The sequence below is a fragment of the Eulemur rufifrons genome, chromosome 2 (assembly GCF_041146395.1).
Source record: "Eulemur rufifrons isolate Redbay chromosome 2, OSU_ERuf_1, whole genome shotgun sequence".
Classification (NCBI taxonomy): Eukaryota; Metazoa; Chordata; class Mammalia; order Primates; family Lemuridae; genus Eulemur; species Eulemur rufifrons.
Window position 1 is genome coordinate 95,744,220 of NC_090984.1, and position 22,707 is coordinate 95,766,926.

At 36.0% G+C, this 22,707-nt stretch overlaps 1 protein-coding gene and 1 pseudogene across 2 annotated transcripts in view; one reads left to right on the forward strand and one right to left on the reverse strand.

Moving 5' to 3' along the window:
* The window catches only part of RAD51B (RAD51 paralog B), a 725,590-nt gene that overhangs the window by 177,413 nt on the left and 525,470 nt on the right, over positions 1-22,707 (forward strand). The gene's annotated exons all lie outside the window — the stretch shown is intronic.
* LOC138380698 (chromobox protein homolog 3 pseudogene) lies at positions 3,834-4,385 on the reverse strand (annotated as a pseudogene).

Genomic DNA, 22,707 nt, shown 5'->3' on the forward strand with positions numbered 1-22,707 from the left:
ATGTTTTCAATTCTCTTGGGTGTATAACTTCTGGGTCATATGGTAATTCTGTGTTAAATTTTTTGAGGAACTATCAAATTGTTTTCCAAGGTGGCTGCACCATTTTCATGCCTACCAGCAATACATAAGGATTCTGATTTTTCCACATCCTCACCAGCACTTGTTATTGGGTATCTACAGTGGTGATAAGACTGCTGGTTTTATAGAGGACCTTGGAGCTGGCGAATGGAAGATAGGAATAGAGAAAATTAAAATGCCACTAAGCTTACTATTCTTACTAGAATTCAGCTATTTTTTTTTTTTTAATAAATACTTCTCAATTGTTGCAAGCCTTTGGTTAACTTCCAGAGTTCTGGAAGAATTTATTTTGACAATTTTGCTGGTGTTCTTATTGCTTTTTTGAACTAGCAGATTTTCCAAGGTCCTCGTACTGCCATTCTACGGTTGCTTCTCTTGAATACTCTTTTTTGTTTGTTGATTTTTATATCAAATGCAGGTTAATGTCATAGGTGGGTGAGCCTTGATTTTCTTTTTAGGCTCCTAAGCAGGGGTATGACCTGCTATGCCTTGATCAGAGCTATGCCTTAGAAACTGGAACAGAGAATAAATGCCTCCTTGTATTTAGGGGCACTTTCTACAGACAAATGAAAATCATTTTGTGGGGAAAGCATGGCTGCATAACGCACTGGATGGACCTGAGGATAGGGAAGGAAGTATTGTGGGCAGTATCAAATTTGGCTATTGCTTGTTTGGAATTTGGCTTCTGTCAGTTTCCTAACTGGGATAATATTATCTCTCCATACAGAAATGTTCTGTGGGCATAGAGACACTTTTCCATGCCTTTTCTTCACAGATAGAGGAGCTGAAAGTAGAGTTTTCTTTACTAGTCACATCTCAGTAGCCATGTACAGAAATCAAGTCTCTTACCTTGATATATACCTTATTAAGTTATTCTTAGCAAGTACAGGTAAGAATGAATGGGCTGGGAAAGTTTAACCTTGATAAGAGTGAATATAAGGGAGTGATAGAGCATCTCCCTTCAATAAGGTTAAAGATTGACAAAGGAAGGTAGAAGAAATTCATTTAAATTTCTATGGTCAGAAATTTAGTCAGGACCAGGACCAATGGATCAATGTTACAGGAAGGCTGATTTTTAGCTCCATCTAAAAAAGGACCAAGCAATTAGAACTGGCTTCTTCTGTTCAAATAATAGTTAGCATGAGCCACTTCTTAGGGAGGTGGTCAAAGAAATTCCTGATTGGGAGGGAGTTTGAACTAACAAACCTAAAGACCTTTTTTACTTGAAGAATATGTATAATATTTTACATATATTAAAACAGCTGTAAAGAAAAGTGACTTGACCCAGATTCTTGCTTAAAGCTTTAGTTCATTTCTACTGTTTACTATCCAAAAGGGAAATGTTCCCTTAAGAATATAAGGGATGGGACCTCTCAGAATTCAAGGAAAAGATGGACAGATAGGCCTCAAAAAGAGGGACCAAGATAGCTCTAAGAATCTCAGCTGAACTTTTGTTTTAATGCTCTGTCATTGAGATGTTTAGCTTCCAACTGCCAGTCTATGTTCCTATGACTGCAAATTCTCCAATGAGACACTCTAATTTACTTGGTTTGAGTCATAAGTCAACCCTTGACTCATTCAGCTATGGTCAAGGAGTAAGGGTCATACAATAGTAACAAGGTTAAAACTGGGGTAGGGATGGGCTTTCTCCTCTGGATTGTGGTCAGTTCTCAGAGGAGGGAAGGAATAAGTTGTGGGTTAGATATCCCATGAGATAGTTATTACATTTCCAATAATGTCAATGGTAAAAGTAGGGCTAGGATCTAGGCTGTTTGAATCTATTTCAGACAACCAGTATTTATTATATAATTTTTATAAGTAAGGTACCATGCTAGATGATTGGTAGAATGTAGAATACAAGATATGATCCCTGTCCCCAGGGTATCTACAATCACTTTGTCTAATATACTATTCATTATTAATAGGTCATCCTGCTTAGGTTTTATTTTGGGAAGCCTAGCTTACTGATTTTGTAGACAGGATCCATATAAACTTTTGAAATTGAATGTTTAAAAAGACTTTTCTAAATATCCACGTATGTAATGTTTGTGTAGACCAATCCTAAAAGACTATCGTAAGCCCTATTCCAAGAAACAAACAAAAACCCCAATCTCTTCTCCGTAAACAGACAAAAGTAAGAGTTGAATATCTTACATTGCTAGGAATATATCACATTAAAATGTGTTCTTGTTTTCATATGTACATTGGTGGAAGATAACATTTTCAGTATCTATGAGTTAACCAGTATCCTAGATATGTCACATAGGGAACATACATATGATGTACAGATATTATGCTTATATAATCTAATTCTAATCTTTATTTTCATTATCTTAAGGATATATATATTTATTTCAGTTGAATACCTAAGAATTTTTTTAAAATTTCTTGGTGTTTAAGCCGCATTTAGGTTTGCAGTGTTTGAAAGGCATCATTTCTGCTTTACTTTCAGCTCTTGTTCTTTCTACCAGTGGAATACTTTATCAACAAAAGATTATAAAGTACAAGTAATATGACATATTTGTTAGGCTCTAAGCCTTTACCTTTTTTTTCTTTCCAATTAAGAGTAAAGAAGACTGTCTAGGTGCAATGTCATGTTAAAATCCCATGAAGGTAATTAGTAGTTGACTTAGCAAATTGCTTGGATGTTTCCTAAGAGACAAACTTTAGCTATGATGCGAGAGATAATTGATTTTTACTTGAACAGGTCATTGGCTTTATCAAGACCTTATATTAACTATAACTTATTCTATTTAAAATCCTTGATTTGTTTTAAATGGCTGTCTAAATTTTTATGCTACAAAGGAGTTAATATACCTTTTTGTTTTCGGACTCTTGCTGACCTTAGAATCCAACCAACTTTGCCATGGATATTTCTCAGAGCCTATTTTTATAAAATAATAACTTTTTTTTTGAGTCATTTTAATTAAGTTGTTCCCCATTGTTCACATGTTGTTAACTTTCCACTTCGCTGGTATGATTTCAGGAAAGGAACACTTATGGCATACGTTCAATCAAAACTTCCGCAGGTAAATTATTACCCACTCTCCTTTTTTATTTCATGTGGTCTTGGCATATTATGCTTAAATTGTGCTCAAATTCTGCTTAGAAAGTTATTGTTCCATTGAGATGCATAATATTTATGACCATTTAAAAAAATACACATGAATCCCACAGAGATCTTAAGCGCTACCTGGCAGTAATATTTAACATTTACTTCTGCTTAAACTCTGATATGTTTAAAAAAGCAGAGGGGGTACCATAGTGGTATTTTTCCTTTTAATATTAGTTGAAGCATATAATATTACTAGCAATGTATGTAAATGTTTTAAAATTAGAATGAGCCTACCTAACTCAATGAAATACAAATCTTTCTGTTGATTTTTATTTAATTGCTGCTATACTCAGTGTTATCTGAATATTTAGTCAAAGTACGTTAAAGGCATATGTTTTTTTGTTTTTTAATAGGCTACATCTAATATGAAAAAAGTACATTTTTATGAATGGCACTATAATTGGGCCTTGCTTTTTTTATCCAGTCTGACAATCTTTGTCTCTTAAATGGTGCGTTTTGTAATGCAATTATCTATATGGTTGAGTTTAAGTCTGTCATATTGTTATTTGTTTTCTTTTTTTCTTTGTATCAAACTTGATTTATTAGATGTAGTTATTTCTTCACACTAGTAAATCAAAAACTAAGATGCAGATTTTGCGTATATACATATATGTATATATATATAAAGCAATGCAAACAATTATTGAGCTTCATCTTCTGGACAAGAATGCCAAGTTAGTTTCTCTTCATAAAAAGCAATTACAATTTGAGGACACTTCACATTTGCCTCTTTTGCCAGCACCAAATCTGCCTCATCTGAATCTTTTCATTTCATAAGAAACATTAATTCTCCACTACTATCTGTGGCACCAATTGTTCTTTCAGGATCAAGACCTCTGGCAAAGCCTCTTGGTTTGTCCACAGCATCTCTTTTCTTCTTTGATTTGCTATCATCAGATTCACTGTCAGATAAAGATTTTCTTTTTGTACCATCTTTTTCTTTACCAGCTTTTTGAGAATCAAGAAATGCTTCAATTAACTCTGGAGAATCCGAATTTTCTTCAGGTTCCCAAGTATTGTCAGCGGTTGTAAATCCCTTCCACTTCAGGAAATACTCCCCTTTCCCATTTAGTACACATCGATCCAGTACTTTTTCCACCACAAATTCTTCAGGCTCTGCTTCTTCAACCTTTTTACTCTTTCCATTCTGTTTCTTTCCCATTTTTTGCAATATAGTTTTATTGGAGGCCATTTTTTATTACAGACTTGAAGAGCTATTATTCACTGCCTCTGAACTGCTCCGGGTCTCGGGTCTACGGCGTCTCTGTTGTTATTTGTTGTTTTTTTTTTTTGGAGACAGGGTCTCATCCTGTTACCCAGGCTGGAGTGCAGTGGCGTCAGGCATCATCATAGCTCACTGCAACTTCAAACTCCTGGGCTCAAGCAATCTTCCTGCCTCAGTTTCCCTAGTAGCTGGGACTACAAGCAGGGGCCATCACGCCTGGCTAATTTTTTCTATTTTTTGTAGGGATGGGGTCTTGCTATATTGCCCAGCCTGATCTAAAAGTTTTTAAAAGTGTGTATTTTTCTCACTATATAGGATATTAGACTAAATCTATGCCATCTATTCTAAAACTAATTTTATTCATTCCCATCTGTTTTTGAAAGGATTTAAGGTGGTATGCATGCTCTTTTGTGCTCACTTTCAAGGACTCTCTCTCTAATACACAAAACTCCTGGAAGTCAAAGATATCATGTCTTTTCCCCTTTCTCCAACATCTTTTATACGTGGCTAAAATTATAGTCTGTATACATGAAAGTGATAATTATATATTAGTAGTGATTGGGTGGTTCATAAATTTCCTGAAGAAGTAGGAACAACAAATGGGGTCCTTCTGTGATAAAGAACGATGAGAACAGTTGAGTGTGACATCAGGAGACTCAGCCTTAGTGTTATTACTGAATTGTTACTTTTAGCCGGGCCCGGTGGCTCATGCCTGTAATCCTAGCACTCTGGGAGGCCGAGGTGGGCTGATCGTTTGAGCTCAGGAGTTCGAGACCAGCCTGAGCAAGAGCGAGACCCCATCTCTACTAAAAATAGAAAGAAATTATATGGACAGCTAAAAATATATATAGAAAAAATTAGCCGGGCATGGTGGCTCATGCCTGTAGTCCCAGCTACTCGGGAGGCTGAGACGGGAGGATCGCTTGAGCCCAGGAGTTTGAGGTTGCTGTGAGCTAGGCTGACGCCACCGCACTCACTCTACCCTGGGCAACAGAGTGAGACTCTGTCTCAAAAAAAAAAAAAAAAAAAGAATTGTTACTTTTGTAAATCTGTAACTTTTTTTTTCATGTTGTTCCTTTGCTGCTTCATGCCTTGATTTTCCCATTTGCAAAATGAGGATAGGAACAGTTGCTTCCCATTTACTTCATGAGGAATTTAAGGATGAATGGACTAGTGTTTCTTTTCCCAGATGTATCAGCTTAATCTTGTTTGTTTATTTTCTGTCCATACTTCTGATTCCATAATGTCCAATTGTATATATATTTTCCATTCTTTTATTTACATTCTTTTCCTTTTCTGGGATTTCTCAAAATCAAAACATGTTAATCACATTTCATAATGCACTTGAGTATCCAAGATACTTTTCAGATATGGGCACATGTTTGAATAGCTACATTTGCTTTTGAGTGTCTATCAAAACCCATGGCCCAGACCATCAAAGGGTGTAACAAGAGGGGTATCTCCAGTCTGCAATGCTGATCATTTTCAAGGTGAATGTTGCAGCCTTTTCTGAAAGGCTTTTTCTAGTCTACTGAGGTGACTTCGTTTCTTTTAACCTAGATGATCAGGTTTAAAACAATGCCATCCATGACCAACAATTGAGTTTGATCTGTACAGGGCTCTTTTTAAGAGCATTAACTGAAAAGCCTAATTTCTTATCTGAAAAACAGATGTTTTACCACAATCCTCAATATATATGTGCCTGGCCTGTCTGATACTGATTGAGAAAAAGAAAAAAAGTTGAGTAGTCAATATCTGGTGTCTCCATCAATTTCAGATAGACTATTAACAGGTAAATTTCATCATGAGGGAAAAAAGAGGGCATTGAAACTTACAAACAAACTACTCATTGATAGAATTCCACTGAAGGTCAAAGCCTCTCTGACCATTTATGAGGCTATGCAAAAACATTGGCCCTGATCTGATTTATGAAGCCTAATGAGAGCAAGTACTTGGAGAACCAAAGCTCTGTAGCATGGCCTGGAGGAAATTATCTTGTCCTGGAAGATTTTTGAAGTCAGGAGTTAACAATTATGTCTCTGTTACTCTGATATGGTTCTCATAGAATTTTTAAAATTTTGACCTATAGTGAGATGCCTAAAGGATGTAATTGTTTAGTACTATTTGAGTATTAAATAGTGTCTTATAGAGATTATAGGTTTGGAGTTGGCATGACTAATATTGAGTTGTTTTTTGTTTTTCTATTAGAAGGCAGTCAAAGATTCAAATGCTTCTTGAGCCTCCTCTTAGGATGTGTGAGCAGGACTGTGCTCCTAGCCCAGAGGAGCATCCTGAACTTTCCTTTAGCTGTGGCCACAGGACATGTGTTCAGGTCACACAATGACATCATTAAATAATATATGTATTACTTAAAAGGAGAAGAGCTAGGGCAGAGTCCTATTTTATGGCATTTAAGTTTGGAACCACTTGTGTGAAAAACTTATTTCTGTGTTTATAGGTATATCCTAATTTATCTATAATAAACATTGAATTATGAAGGAGAAAAGTTATTTCAAAAGTCTATTGTTGCAGGCTACTCTGAGGCTGTAGTGACATTAAATGAGAGCTCTGAAGGAAATCAGTTCATTTTGGGAGGATCAAAGGCTAATGATGGACAAATTAATTAGACAAAGAAATCTTAAATTTTTTTCCTCTTTCACAATTGGGGGAAATAAACTTTATCAGTAATCACTAATTAAACCTTAATATTGCTTCTTTTTCATTGCAAGTACAGTGTTGATTTGAAGAGAAAGTTATTGAGGATAAAGCTGCCATAGAGGATTTTTTAAAGTTAATTACTGTTTTCTTAGGAGCTCTTTTCAGTTCCATGTTAATGGAGTGTTGAAGCACACACTTTGACCTACATATTAATGGAACTTACTGATTTATAGAGGGATAAATAATTCTTTTTCCCTAATGAACAATTATTTGATGCTTTGGCAACTAATTTTTTTTTTAATTTCGTTTTCATTTCTTTTTGAATAGGAAGCACATTCACCTAGTTCAGAATTTCAGAGGCACAGTGCTGTATGTAGGAAGAAATTTTTTGCTGACTCCATTCCTCAAGCCACCATATTAGCTCCTTTGAAGGCAGCTCAAGTTACTAGTTTCTTTTATTTCTGTCCATAAATATTCTATGTATATCAAAGATATATATATTTGTGTATGTGTATATGTATACATATAAATAAGTTAATAAATAAAAACAATTTTCCTCTTTCACACACCACAGCTTGGTTACCATACCTATTGTTCTACACCTTGCTTAACAATTTATTGTTATTTTCATTTAGCAATATATCTTGAAACTCATTCGATGTTGGTACATAAAGTGCTTCCTTATTCTTTCTTATGGTCTCTTGGTATCTATTATGTGGTTTTATCACATTTTTTAAACTAGGCTCCTATTGTTAGGCATTTATGTTATTGCCAATCTTTTATTTTCATTACAATGACGAATGTTGTTTTCTGCTTAGTTTTCACTTTTGAATTCATTTCCTAGCTTTTATCAGGGCCTAGACATTAGTACCAAGAACTGAGATATTTATTCTGTTCTGACACATCTGAGGTGTTTGTATATAGACATGTGCTGCTGAGCTGTTTAGTTCTAGTCTCATTCCCCAGAATACTCACCTAAGGTAAAACCTATTTATTTTAATCTTTATGTTGAGCAAGTGTTGGGTCACAGCTCCTATTGGCAAACTAGAGAGTTCCAACTACTAACCTGTGTTTTCAATTACTGTGACATAGCCTGTGTTCCAGTTAGAAGAGCCAGCCTTTCTTTGGTGAGACTCAAATAGTGTTATTGAAAACTGTATCATTGATAAAGTAAGGTTAAGGAAATGGGAACCATCCAAGATCTTAGGGTGAGAGGGGAGGACAGATTTTCAAAGCAGTTTTACTCCTTGATTTTAAGATCTCTCTATATAATTTCAGCCTACATCAGATAATTCTATTTAGGATACAGCTGGTACATTTGAAGATCAAAAACTCTTAAGGTAGTAATTGCATGGAGTAATCACACAACAAAGTCATTGAGCAGATTTGTGGAATTATGGCAGGTTACTCTAAATCTTGATATCATAGGAAGCACAAGAAAGGAATATTGTCATGACAAGCAATGGAGGTTTTGATGCGCAATCATTGGAGTATTCTTTTTCCCTAAATTTTATACTCAGTGTATCATTAACTGCTGATCTTTTAGTCTACTCTGATATTGTGCAGTGCATTCCTTAAAAATGTGGTATCTAGGAAAGAAAGTTAGTAGATAAAAGCCATTAGTATTGTTATATATTAGCATTGGTTTGATGATTACTTGTTTAAGATAAAAATGGAAAATATATTTTATTTTTTGTCAGGAAAAATAGTTGCTATTCATGCAGATAAAGCATCTTGATTTAGGTTTCTTGTTTTGTCTTCTGAGAGAAACAAAGAATTCTGCTGATTTATTTATTTTTGTATCTTGGGAACGGGGAGCACATCAACAAGTACAACAGGCAATAAAACTTACTCCCCGACTAGATTATGGTTGGTTAAATAGAGTGTGATAGATAGCAAGCCTACAAGTGTACCAGTTAAGAAGGTGTTAGCTGTAACATTGGTGAGAAATGATGATTGCCTGGATTTGGGTAGTGACAGGGCCCTTAGTGTGCATTCTCTGAATTTTTTGTTAGAATTCCAAATCAAAATCAAGGATCTCATTTCTCCATGGGTCTAAGAGAGATTAATGGCAATGTCTTTGGTTTAAGTTTTGGTAGGGACAGAGGTTTTTTGATAATCCTGGGCTAACAAAAACATCTTTTATTGGGCTACATGTCATCATAATAAATAAAGAGAAAAGAGATAAAATTCTAGATTTTAAAGGAATATGGAAGTAAATCAAATTTATTAGATCACTCTCATTTTCCATAAATGTATCTCTGTTAGAAAGTTGTTTTTTTTTTTTAACAGAGTTAGCATCTTTAATCCCCCTTTCTTTTGTTTAATAATTCCTCATATTTTCTATTTTTTCTCTTCTTCCTTTTCTTTGGATTTTTGGAACCTTTCTCACGTGGCAGCATTTACTGCTATCAATTAATTATACCCGGAAAGCTTGTGTACTAGCAGTGCTATGGGGTGTATGTGTGTGTATGTGTGTGTGAGAGAGAGAGAGAGAGAGAGAGAGAGAGACAGAAAGGCGTGAGGGAAGATTGAGATGGGGAGAGAGGGAGGGAGGGAGAGACATAAATGGTGTCTAAGGTAATTGTGCTGTTTTTTTTTTTTTTTTTTTTTTTTTTTTCTGTCCTGCTTGAGAGAAGCTTCAGATGTCTGTTTGGCTCTGGCTCATTTGCTCTACGGGTGTAACTGAATAAGGGGATTGAGGAGGGGGCGAAGGCAATTAAAACCTTGAACATCTTAAATGCCCTTCCTAATTAAGTGGTGAGGATGGAAAATAAAATACCTTCTTAGGCTTTATTTTTGTTCTCCCTTTAAAAGTCTGCCGAGGGATAGGAGTTCATGTCCCTGAAAAGGACAGAACTTTCAAGACAACAACTCCGAAAAAAAAGTTTTAAAAAAATTCTCATTATTTTCTGCTTTTTATGAACTTTCACATAAAGCTATCTTTATTTGATTTCCCTGGACCCCCTTACCTATATCCTTCTCCTCACTCTCGCTAGTCACTCCAACTTTGAAGCACCCAATTCTCTGGGGTATTAATGGAGACAGTTCAAGTATCTAACTGCTATGTTTCCTTTGTTCAAGTTGCTTTTGGTCCTTGCTGGGAAATGCTCTGAAAACTGAACCAACTACTGAACACAAAGGCAACGGTGTTGTCCCTCCTGGTAACGCACTGTGTGATTTGTTCCCACCTCCTGTTCACGACTCATTAGTCCCTAAGTACAGAAAAGGTTGCTCCTCTGGAATAAAAGGAATGGACCCAGCTCAGAGTCCTTTTTCGCCTTTTCCTGTGTTTTATTTGGGTGCACTCACAGTTCTCTATCTTCATTAGTGACCTGGCAGGGGGCTGGCACAGTGCTGAGACTAGCTTTTGCTGATTCCCTGGGGTGTATCAGAGACCTCAGAACTCAATGCCCTGCTATAAAAATAAAATACTGTGCTTCAAACGACCTTTTGATGGAACAAAGCCATACATCCCAATCTGCCTAGGCCTCTCAAGTTGCAACCGTGCCAAGCGCCATTTTTGCATTTTGCACATTCCCTCCCACCTCCCACTCCCCACTTTTTCCCCTCCCCTGAATGTGGTTCTTTTGGTATCCTCTATGTCAGGTAAATGTTTATGTGTGTGTGAAAATGCACGCTTTGACAAAAGACTGTTTGTATTTAAAGCACACTTTAGGAGAGTAGTTTCTTGTGAGAGAAGTAGGCAGCAGATATTTGTGGGCTTTTATGTCCCAAGTGATATGATTTCAGATTTATATCTAAAGTTAGGAAAGTAAGTGAAAACTAGAGATGCTATAAAAAACTGAGTTACATATTTATAATTCAGGTTATTTTTCCTGATTTTCCAGAATGGCCAAATGACTATCTTATTTAAAATCCAGGCACCTGGAGACCTTTCCCTGACTCTAGAGCCACATGTGTGTGTGTGAACTCTGTAATAAAGTGTGACACTAAGATGAACATGGTGTTTATCAAACGTTTGTATAAAGCACTTGCAGTACCAGAGCACTCATTTTGTCTCATTAAGTTTCTAGCATTTATATGATTCAGTTCTTGAGAACTGATTGCTATACTTATTTTAAGGCAACATGGGGAATTAAAAAGAGGGACCTTTTGTTGTTGAACTCAACTCTTATCCTTTGACTGTTTTCACATCGTATTTAATAGTTATAATACCAGTGTAAGATTAGCAGTTTTAATAAATTGTTCTAAATTCTCTGAAGTTTCAAATTACATAGCTGTCATGTTTCAATAATACTTTTAAGGCTGTATGCGATATTTAAGGCCTTAGTTTATACAGTACTAAGTTATTTAAGAAAAATTCCTTTGATTCTATAGGAAAATAATACATGTGTAAATGTGTGATGTTATTTTTGGTTTGTGCTCTGGGTTTGCAAGCGTGCCTTAATTTTCTACAGAAAGTGTATCATAGATTCTTTATTTTTTAAAAAAGCTTATAGAAATAAGAGGTACATATTTTCATAGTCTGGGTCTATGTGATTTTGTATTTTATATTGCACTAAAAAAAAGTAGATTGTCTTTTTCTCTTTGCCACCATAAACAATGGTGAGAGGACATCCTGGTACTCTCCAGGGTATGTACTCAGGGGTAGGATTGTAGGGTCATTAAGAATACACATTCTGAAGGTCACTGAGTATTGCCAATTTGCTTCCTGGAATGGCTGCACCAGTCTATATCCCACCAGTAGTGTATGAACATTCCTGCTGCCCCACTTTCTTGCCAACGTTTTCTATTTAGGCTTTCTCATTTTTCCAAACCAATGGATATAAAGTAGTATTTTATTTTAAATGGCATTTCTGTGATTACTAATGAAATTGAGTACTTCTTTATATACTAGTTATTTGTCTTTTTACCATCATGACTTGATTTAAGACTTCATGTTGATATAGATCTTAATTTTGAGTTGGTCGAACATACTGCTTTTTTTAATCTTATAGTTTATGCTTTTAGGGGAAAGGGTCACAGGGTTATTCTCTAGTATTTTTTTCTGTTAGCCAGCTTTATATTTAGGTTTTAATTCATCTGGAGGTCACCTTTGGATATAGTGATATTGTTGGAGATAGTAGATTGATACTGTGGAATACAATGTAATGGTTTAATATGAATTAAAGGCCATACTGCATCATGGATACATTTTTGAAAAGAGCATTTAGCAAAAAACGTAAGAAAAGAAGCCTATGCATAGCACATTGTTATTTATGGAACTTTAAAACACACACATATATAGATACATAAAAAAAAACACTTTATATTTTTCAAAAAAATACTCTGTATCCAAAGAGATGTAGACAATGAAGTTTTTGCTTATGCAGGGGTGGGAGAGAATGGAAGAGTAGAGATAAAGGTGGAAAAACAATAAAACAAAATAAGCCAACAGAGGGGCCTTGCATGGACTGATTATAATAGTAAACCTTGGAGTGAAGAGTGTGATTAACCCAGGAGTCGGGGAATGAAGTGAGTATAATTTAGGAGAGATGACCAGAAAATAAGTTAATGATGAACAAAAAGGGTTGGTTGAAGAAAAGTAGAAACAAAATATTTTAAGTGTTATAATTTATAAGTACGATGACTGTTGAGGAGAAAAATGCTCCTCAATAACTACATCTGGTGTTGCTTTTTTGGCTTTTAAAACATTTTGTGAGATAAACAGGAATTTCTCTTTTTTCCCTTAGGTGAAGTTATCTGTAAGAAGGAAAGCAGATGTTTCTTTTCAAGTACGTGTGTACACCTGCCATAAGACAAAATGAGTAGTTACTATTGAGAGCAGGCTCTGGTTATTTTTTACATTGCTTGTTAAATTAAAATTCTTTTCCTGGCAAGTGTAGGTTTATAATTAAGTCATTTATCATATGTTCTTTTGGCGTCATCTTGAATTTGATGATATACAGAAGCAACATGTGGGTGGTTACTAAGAAATCAGATGAATGAGTTATTTCATTGGCATTTATCATTTGATGTGTATGTTCTTCCTATTTATAACAAACATTAAACACTGACTAATTATATGCAACTGGAAGAAAGTGAAAAAAGGTCTTAGTTGAGAATTGTGTTCTCAACTTATTTTCAACCCACCAACACTCTTGAGGAATAAGATACACTTCCATTAATAGAAGTCATGCTCTCTTGGGGTCATTCTCAATTATATTATAGTATAAAGTAGCCTTCTTTTGCAAAATATGGATTCTATATTTCCCTCCCTTCAATTTCATGTATATTATTTTTTGGCTGAATTAGTTCTGTTGCTACCTATCTTTCCCCCTCTCTATTTTATTTTTGTCTACACATCCAATACTATACTAGCACTTTATATTTATGTTGTATGTTCTTCATTACAACCTGTACATTATAGATGAAGACTCAGAGAGGTTAAGTGATCTTTCTAGAGTCATACAGCAGTAAGTAATAGACCAGAATTGGAAACCAAGCCTAACTCCAAAGCTCATCTTTTTTCCACTTTACCATATTTTTCATGGATATTCTACAAAATTCACATTGGTGTAGCATATGATGTTTTCAAAAGGCTCTTTAATTTTTTAAGAGGACTTTAACCCTGCCCTTTGCTTCAGCAAGCTTTGGTTATTGCTGAAGCTTTAAGTCGTACCACAGAAAATCTGTATTCAGGTTCCTTTTAGAGATTAGAACTTTTTTTTTAATTTCAGAATATTACAGGAGTACAAACGTTTAGATTACATATATTGCCTTTGCACTGCCTGAGTCAGAGCTACACACATGCCTGTCCCCCAGACAGTGCTCACCTCACCCATTAGGTGTGAATATACCCATCCCCTCATCCCCCCCTCCCACCTACCTGACATATGGAAGTAACCCAATGAATGTTACTTCTATATGTGCACGGAAGTGTTGATCAATTAGTACCAATTCGATGGTGAGTATATATGGTGCTTGTTTTTCCATTTTTATGATACTTCATTTCAGAGAGTGGGCTCCAGCTCCATCCAGGAAAATACAAGAGGTGTTAGTTCACCATTGTTTCTTATAGCTGAGTAGTACTCCATGGTATACATATACCACATTTTATTAATCCACTCATGGATTGATGGCACTTAGGTTGTTTCCACATCATTGCAATTGTGAATTGTGCTGCTATGAACATTTCAGTGTAGATGTCTTTTTTATATAATGTCTTTTTTTTCCTTAGGGTAGATGCCCGGTAATAAGATTGCTGGATCAAATGGTAGTTCTACTTTTAGTCCTTTGAAGTATTGCCATATTACTTTCCATAGAGGTTGTACTAGTTTGCAGTCCCATCAGCAGTGTATGAGAGTGTTCCTATCTCTGTGCATCCATGCCAACATTTGTTGTTTTGGGACTTTTTGATAAAAGCCATTCTCACTGGAGTTTAAGTGATATCTCATTGTGGTTTTCATTTGCATTTCCCTGATGATTAGAGATGTTGAACAGTTTTTCCTATGTTTTTTGGCCATTAGTCTGCCTTCTTTTGAAAAGTTTTCTGTTCATGTCCTTTGCCCAGCTTTTAATGGGGTTGTTTGAATTTTTTCCTTGCTAATTTTCCCGAGTTCTGTATAGATTCTAGTTATCAGCCCTTTATCAGATGTATAGCATGCAAATATTAATATTTTCTCCCATTCTGTAGGCTATTTGCTCTAGTGATAGTTTCTCTGTGCAGAAATTTTTTAATTTGATCAGGTCCCATTTATTTATTTTTGTTGATGCTGTGATTGCTTTTGTGCTCTTCTTCATCAATTCTTTGCCTAGGCTGATTTCTATAAGAGTTTTTCCAATGTATTTTTCTAGAATTCTTATGGTTTTATGCCTTAGGTTTAAGTCTGTTATCCATCATGAGTTGATTTTTGTGAGAGGTGTGGATTCTGTTTCAGTCTTCTACATGTGGCTATCCCAGCACCATTTATTGAATAGGGATTCTTTTCGCCAGTGTATGTTTTTGTCGGCTTTGTCAAAGATCAGATGGCTATATGAGGATGGTTTTATATTTGGGTTCTCAGTCCTGTTCCATTGGTCTATGTCTCTGTTCTTGTGCCAGTACCATGCTGTTTTGGTTATTATAGCCTTGTAGTATAGCTTGAAGTCTGGTAAATTGATGCCTCCCAATTTGTTCTTTTTACTTCAGGTTGTTTTAGCTATACAGGTTCTTTTCTGGTGCCACACAAAGCATAGAATTATTTTTTCTAGATCTGTGAAAAACGATGTTGGTATTTTAATAGGGATTGTGTTGAATCTGTAGATCACTTTGAGTAATATTGACATTTTAACAATGGTTATTGTACCGATCCATAAGCATAGTATGGCTTGCTATCTGTTTATGTCCTCTGCTATTTCCTTCCTTAGTGTTTCATAGCTCTCCATGTAGAGGTCTTTAACCTCCTAACTGGAACCAGACAAGGTTGCCCTCTATCACCACTTCTGTTCAACATAGTGCTGGAAGACCTAGCCAGAGCAATCAGACAAGAGAAGGAAATCAGGGACATCCAAATGGGGGCAGAAGAGGTCAAACTATCGCTTTTTGCTGAAGATATAATTTTATATCTAGAAAACCCCAAAGATTCTGCCAAGAGACTACTGGAATTCATAAACAAATTCAGCAAAGTCTCAGGTTACAAAATCAATGTAATCAAATCAGTAGCATTCATATACACCAATAACAGTCAACTGAGAACCAAATCAAAGACTCAATACCTTTCTTAATAGCAACAAAGAAAATAAAATAACTAGGAATATAATTAACTAAGGAGATGAGAACTTTGAACTCTGTCGTCCATTTGCTCAAAACCTGCTTCTCAGAAGAGGTATTTATAGAAAATTGTGTGAATGACTTACTCTCCATCCACTTCTCTGGATTGTCTGCATTTTAGTTTCAGGCCAAGTCATACCATCCAAGAGCTATGTACTTGGACTCAGCTGCTTTTACTCCTTATAGAACTCCTTCCTCCCTCTCTCCCTCCTTCTCTCCCTCCTTTCCTCCAGTCCTCCTTCTCTGCCGTTCTTCCTCCCTCCCTCCAACTCCTTTTTGATTTATTAAGTCACTGGCCTTCAGTGATGAATATAGCAAACAGCTGAGTAAAATTCACTGTTCTGCCTGTGATCGAGTTTTCACTGAGGCACCCACATAATACACCACACCACATGGTCTTTGAGAGGACTTGGAGATGAAATTCTCCTCAGATCTCAGGGTCAGAAAACAATGATTTATTTATTAAAAAATTACATGGTTATTATGAATTTTACACTTGATTATATTTTCTTCTTTACATTGGTTACTAGGAAGGATAGAGTCAAATTTGCAGAACATCTGTAAGAGCTGTGGCAGAATAAATGATATATGTTTGTGTGCTATTTACTCCTGGCATTATTTTGTTAATCTGTGTTCCTCTTTGATCTCATGTTTTTAATTATTTTATGTTTGTACTGAATGAATTTTCATAAACTGCCACAAATCATTATGCTGATGATGGACATAATTATATTATACAAATAACATGTAAAAGGACAGTTAAGCTTTCATGACTTGACAGTTAAATCACATTCCCGCTAGGAGTGTCATGTGTACACATTCATTCCTTATTTGTTTTCCTCCTTTATTTTATCTCTTACTCATTTTCCATTGTTTATTATGGATTTCTCTCTTGACTAGTAGATTTGTAGAATTTCAGAATTGTTGAGTATCAATATAAAGAGCTATTTTTTTCTGAAAAATTAGTCTTGCATTTCTCTAAGTTCATATTTTTTTAGTAAAAGTATAAATTTAATTTTTTTTGAAAACATTTGCCTCCTTAAAGAAACTTAACTGATTTTGATATATTTTTATCTGAGGTAGGGAAATTTGGCATCTCAAAGGAGTGCCATTTATAGAAGTTTTTGAGGGTTTGTAAAGAATGTAATGTATTTTTCAGCTTGTTCTCATGAAGGTAATGAATTCACTGCCTATTGGCTAATGAACATCTCTAATAGGATGTTCAGCTGGGACTTCAGACCATTTCAAACGTCACATGTGGTTCTTCCTCCAAGTGAAGTTACCCCTGCCATTTCCCCTCCCCTACTCCATTTCCTATTTTGGCAAAGGACGCAACTCTGCACCTAGTCACTCAAACCATATACATGGCAGTCAAATTAGACTTCTCTAATCAGCCACTCAGCCTTTTATATTTTACCTACTTACAGCTTTACAGCTGGCCCTTCTCCGTTCCCACGGCTGTTACCTATTCCAAGTGCCAAGTGCCTTGCACATAACCTTGCCTAAGCAAGCACTAAGAATTCTTGGTTGAAGAAATGAAGAAAAGAATGAATGAATGCCAGATAGATTGTCTTAGTTTCATTGCTTCTGTCTGGACTACTTTAAAAACTATCCCTCTATTCTGATTCCTTCTAATTCATGTTCTACAAAGTTATCAGAATGGTATTCTTAAAATGCAAACAGATCCTGTCACTCCTGTGCTTAAAATCAGTGGCTCTTTGCAGCTTCCAGGATTAATTTAGTTTAATGTCAAGGCCTTTCATGCTAAGTCTCCTGATCTTTCTGGTTTTACCTCCCACCATTTCTCTCTGCTGCCCTGGTTGTTCCATCACGTGTCCACATGCTCTATTTCCTCCCACATGCTGTTCATTTGCAGAATGCCTAACTGGAGCTTCTCTGGGAGAACTCTACTGACTCTGCCAGTGTGGTTCGGATGCCCTTCCTCCTTGTTCACATAGCCCTTTATGCACAGACTCATGACTCTTCCCATATGAAACTGCTGTCATGACTGACTGACTTATCTAGGGGCTTTCTCTTAGTCAACACAGATTCTTTACTCGTAGGCAGTATCCAGCATTTCATGAATAACCAGTGATCATTTATTAACTGACTATGGAATAGAATAAGTTTGTAGGTTATAATCCAGTCTAACCATTCATTCCTTTAATAACTGTTTACTCAGTACTTACTATGTACCAGATACTTTTGAGAGGCTGGAGATAGCACAGTGAAAAAAACAGTACCTGCCCAGGTAATTAAAAAGGAAGTAAATAGACATACAATGCTGGGTAGCATTAAATACTAGGAGGAAAATGAAGAGGGATAAGGAAATTCTAAAGCATATGGTCAAGCAAGTTATATTTAAAGAGGGGAGCAGAGACCTAAATGAAGTGATGGGGGTGCTGGGGAGGGACAGCTCCCAGCAGAGAGAATGGCATTCCTGTTCAAGTGTTATGTATCAGGCAGGCCTGTTCTAGAAGCTCTCGAGATAGCAGAGGACGAGATTGGTAAACATCAGCATTGTTTACTGTTTAACTATGCAGTCTGTTCTTTTTCAATATTATATATCATAATTCAAAACCTCTCCTTTCTTTAATTGCTTGATTTTCTGAAGTTGAAAAATCTCAACATGGGAAAGTCCCTTTGTTCTCCCCAACTGCTTATCACTTCCTCCTCTTTTCTGTGGAGAGACACAGATTCTTAATGTTTAGAGATCCCAAACCCGGTAGGATACTGCTCCTGGGGCTGGATGCCCCCCATCCATATTTAATCATGATGTTTAGGGTTGTGTGAAAGTGTCTTAGGTTTTTATGTCTTTGAGGTTTGTCCTGAGTTGTGGTTGTATATAAAATTCCTTCACTGAAACCGGATATAGATCCTACTGACTTCCTTTTCCCAGCCTCCCACCCCAGCCTATGACCCCGAGTAAAATCTTAAACCCTTTGTTTCAGCAACACAAAAAATCATAATTTTGGATCTCATTCCTTGCTCTGCCACCTGCTTGCTACAGTTAAGTCTGCTCTGTGGTACATTTTCCCATTTGTAAGCAGGGCAGGGCACCCTGCCAGTTAAGTTGTAAAAATTTATGTTTAAATAAGCCCCCATACCCTTGAAGAATAGGAGCTACAGGAATGTAGAGTCCAAAGGAAAAAAAAAAAAAGAAAGAACATTCCTAAGAAAACTGTAAATTTGCAAATTCGTTGTCCTCTGGTGGCAGCTGACAGGTGGAGTGACAACCCAACCAAGTAACACTGGGCCCTTGTGACGGGAGGGAACTTAATACTGTGATTGTTCCGCTTAGATGGAATTGTGTGGGGCTGTGCCAGCTTCTGCATTGAGAAAGCCCAATCGAGCAGAAGAGTTTTTGGTTTCTGCATTTAGAGCTGCCAAACAACTGAGGAAAACCGATTAAATCTGGAAGGTGGCAGCTCACTCGACAGGCTTCTCCAGGCACCTTTGAGGAGAACCTAAGATAAATAAACACCACATTTTATGAGAGGAGTATGGGGTGACAAGGAGTGCCTGGACAGGAGTTAAAATTTCAAAGGATGAGGGAATGTTCTCTTTGACGTTCTTCCTCATCAGACTCTTGTCTTATGACTTTGTTTGTGCACGGATTAGAGTTTGCCCATGTCAACACATGTGAGTTTGATGGGAAAGGAAGAAGTAGTGTATTTCCAAAGACCTCAACTGTAGAGTGAAAGATGATCAAATATAAATTTCTTTATTAGGAAAAAAAGGCTTTAAAAACTATTTTATAAATCACATCGGATGCTTATTTGCCTATTTAACATGTAAACATGCTGGCCTGTTACACAGACGTTGAATTTTAAAAGTGTATAATTTTTTTCAAGAAAGATTTATGGAATTTCAGTATGGCCCTTGTCTAAAGTTCAGTAAGCTACCTCCAGTCAGGTGGTACTTGGCTCCTCTTATTTACTGGGTATGGACACTGGTCTCACATCCTTCCATTGTATTTCACTTCTCTTTTACCTTTTTAAATAATTTTAATTGGAGCTTAACTTACCTCAAAGAGGCTATGGATATTTAATTGGCTAAAAATATTCATTATTTTCTAGATTTATAGAGCTTCAGAGATCATTTGCCTCTTCCCCACTCCGGCCCGCATTTTACAAAGAGTAAACTGAAACCCCAGAGGGTTAAATGGCTTGCTTAGGTGCATTCAGCTAGCAAATAGGTATGCAGAGGCTCCACCTACATTTCCGACCCCTGTATCAAAGCGTGTCTCTTGAGCTGCTTAGAGCTCAGTATTGCATATGGTGAAGAGAGCTACAGCAGTTTATTTTATTGACTTATAAAGAATAATTAATAAAATAATTAAATGAATTCCCTGTATAATTCAAAACCTCATATGAGTCACCACCGTAATAGTTTCAATCTCTTTTTCCCTCAAACCTTTTATGAGAAACTAGGAAATAAATTACCACATTGAGTTTCAATTTGTTGTATTTTCCTTCCTGCCATAGAGAGTATGGTGACAAAAAAATAAAGTGAGGTGGCCCAAAGGCACCTCACCAGAGGTAACCAGAAGGTAAAGAACAAAGCCAAAGGTAGTAGATTATTAGGTATCAATGACCGAGATTCTAAACTATTACTCCTATGAATATACTGTGGGTTGCTATGACAATTGTTACAATGTTTTATGTCTGTCTCTACAACCTACAGTCATTTCTCATTTCTTTTTCCTAGTGTACAAAGTTAATTTAAAATGTTAGTGAAAATTGAGAAAGGGAAGGTTCTTTAGATTTCATTAGAAGATAGACTGAACAGAGTGAGATCCTTGCCCCTAGGACAAAGGAGAAGAAAATATATTCTTGACTGCTTCAGACAGGGTGCAAATAATTTTTTAAAAAATAAACATTTGTACCCCTATAATATGCTGAAATAAAAAATAATAAAAATAATAAAAAATAGATAAAGTGACATTGCAAAGAAAACAAAAAAATAAATAAAAATAAATACTTGTAAAAAAAAAAAAAAAAGGCATCAGGATCAAATAAGCCCCCAAAAGAAAGGTACTTTGTAGATGTGAAATATAATTAATTACTCCTGTAAAAATGTAGGGAATTTGGCAGGTTCAATATATTTGGTTTCCTACTAGAAGTATCAGTTGATATTTGTCAGTATTAGGGGCTGTGGTTTTTGCCAGGCCCACTCTCCTGCTGTGTTTGCTTTAGGGAATAGAACATACACCCAGTCACAGTTTTCAGAAGGGCTGAGTAACCTCCTTCAATGTGACACTAGTTCTGTTTATGTTGGAGACAAATCCCAGAAACTGAAGGTAACAACATATACAGAGAGAGAGAGTGTATCCGGGAGATTTTTATTTGGCATTTTTACTGCTAACAATGTACAGAAGTTTTAGTATTTAGTGCCAGGTCAAGCTTCAGGGGCAGTTTCTATTTCTGTGTGATTTTGAAAGGTTTAAAGAATCAGCAAAAGATTATATAACTGATAGTAGAGAAGAATTCTTGCTTCTATAGAACCTTGCAAAGATATGAGGGAAGGCAAATAGCTGCTTCTAGGTGTTTTTTTGTTTGTTTGTTTGTTTGTTTGCTTGTTTTTATTTGTTTGTTTTTTAAAGAACTTGAAAAGCAGAAGTTCTTTGAACAAGGCCTTTGTTGTCAAAAGTTTCTGAAGCCACCAAACCAATAATACTATTGTGAGCAATTTAAAAAAGCAGGTAAACTGAGAAACAAAGCAGTTAAAAGATAGGCCTAGGGTTACATGGTGTGACCAAAACCGAATTCTGTGTCTTAAAACTCAGTTATCTAATCTTCCCACTCCATTGCATATTCTACTAGCATTCATTCAGTAAAGTACCTTTCATCACTGCAGGAGTCTCACTAAACACAGTGGCATTGGAACAGGGTTATCTCCAGACACTGTGGACATCATGTCCCTGCCCACATACCAATTGGGTGAATATTGGCCCACATGATTCTTGTAAGTGGATTATAAGAAATCCACCATAGATTTCATTCACTGTTTATGAAACCAAGAACTTTCTCTCTTGAGCTTCTTAATGAGATATTGTTATTCCTCTCCTATGCAGAGTACAGGTTGGGGCTTGTTAGCTCTCTGAATTCTTAGGCGATGAACTGAGAAAATCAAATCCATGATTTTACTGTGCTTGCACAGAAGTTAGTGCAATTCATAAGGTTTACACTTTATTTTTACTTGTTTTCTTAAGAATACCGATGTCAATAAACTGTTGAGTCTGCCCAGGAGGCAGAACTGTTGTTTTGGGTGAAACTAAATGACTCCACCTCCCATCCTCATGTAGTGACAGATTGAAATGGTGGGAGAAACTTTAGTTTGTGACTTCTTCACTTTAAACTTCAAGAATTAATTTTTTTTTCCGCTTGAGAAAGATGTTTTAAGCTTTCTTAGGAGATAGCAGTATCCTTAAAATAATGCAAGAAAACAAATTCCAGAGCTTCTAAGTGTTAAGAGTTAGGAACAGCTCAGGTAGTAACTAACTTTGGACAATTTACCTAATTGAGTTTCAGTTTCCTGAACTAAAAAACAAGTGGATTGGTTCAATTGCTTCAAGCTCCTAGGTTCTCATTAGAGAACTCTGTTGTAGTCATACGTGGATAATAAAAAAGTTTAGATACGTGCATGATTTTATTTTCTTTTAAAGGAGATAGTTTGTATTTGTCAATAGAATTTAAGCTTTTGTGTATGTGTGATTGGTTATACTTGCCTATGCATGTGAAATTTTAGGTTGTTAATAAGATACAGTGGTTTCTTTTGGAATGAAGGACTGTGAATCTGTAGGTCAGGAAGGGAGAATTTTACATCCATTTATACTTTTGTTTGCTTATTTTTTAAGTCCATGCATTGTTTAAA